Source organism: Antrostomus carolinensis, unplaced genomic scaffold (genome assembly GCF_000700745.2).
Source record: "Antrostomus carolinensis isolate BGI_N321 unplaced genomic scaffold, ASM70074v2 scaffold14358, whole genome shotgun sequence".
Taxonomy (NCBI): Eukaryota; Metazoa; Chordata; class Aves; order Caprimulgiformes; family Caprimulgidae; genus Antrostomus; species Antrostomus carolinensis.
Window position 1 is genome coordinate 9,992 of NW_010333821.1, and position 1,181 is coordinate 11,172.

Below are 1,181 nucleotides of genomic sequence, written 5' to 3' on the forward strand. Positions count from 1 at the left end.
AAAAAAAAAAAGGAAACCAGCGGTTTCTAGGTCAGTGGAATTTTGTGGAGAGTCTGGGGCAGGAATGGGTTAATGCCTCTGGGCGCTGTGTGGAACAGGTCACTCGGAAAGGCAGGTAGCTGATATAACATAGAGTCTGTGCATCATTCTAAGTGCAAGGTTTTGGGGAGATGTTCCTGCAAACCAAAAAACTCATCAATCCAAGGATAGTAGGTTCCCTCCCTTTTGTGTTACCTCTCAGCAAAAAGAAAAATGTTCTGTTGCTCTTTGGTTTTTCTCCTTGGTTTCACTCGCTGATGTCCTTCTTAGAGATAACGGAATTGTAAGGAAACATCTTTTCGTAGCCACATTAAAGAAGAGAAAGATTCATGCAATTATTATTTTGTTTTTCCTTACTAAATTGCACCCACAAAATGCATGCAAATGAGGAGATGATTACTGTGTGACTGGTTCTCCCAGGCTGCTGTTAGGGCAGGGCTCTTCTATTCAAGACACCGTTAACTTGTCTCAAAAGATCCACCTTGTTCAATCTCCTCATGGCCGTAGCAACACTAGCTTTTCATTCCTTTCTGTGATGTTGATGGTAATTTGATTCAGAAGCCTTAAATTAGTGATGACTTGGCGTGATGATGAAGTCTAAGCTGTGTGCCATCATTTACTTCACAAAGCAGCGTGGTCTACTAACCAGACACAACACCCTCTAATACAAAGGTTGGAGTTCCATTTCATTTTATTTTATTATTATTATTTTTATTTTTTCTTTAACAGGAATTCATATTTGGTGTGGCTTAACTGTATTTCAGAAGGTCATCAGACTAACTGTCAGACTGCTTCCCTGAAACATTTTTGTGCTATTGTTTAAAAAAAAAAAAATTACCGAAAAAAAAAAAAATTAAAAAAAAAAATTAAAACAGTTGGCGTTAATAAAAATGTCAATGTGAAATTCACCTCCTGATCTTGTGTTCTGTTGGAAGAGTTGTTGCTGCTTTCAAAGGACCTCAACCCTCTGAGGGAACAGCGGAGGTCACATCTTGATGGTGTCTATAACAGCCCCAAGGAAAACCCTTGTTCTCAGACTTCTCCTCTCCTGCTCTCAGTGCTAGGTCTTAGGGCAGCTGCATGAGCACGTACCCTACTGATCGTAAGTAGATCTTGTGTCATCTCAATAAAGATTGGAGTCA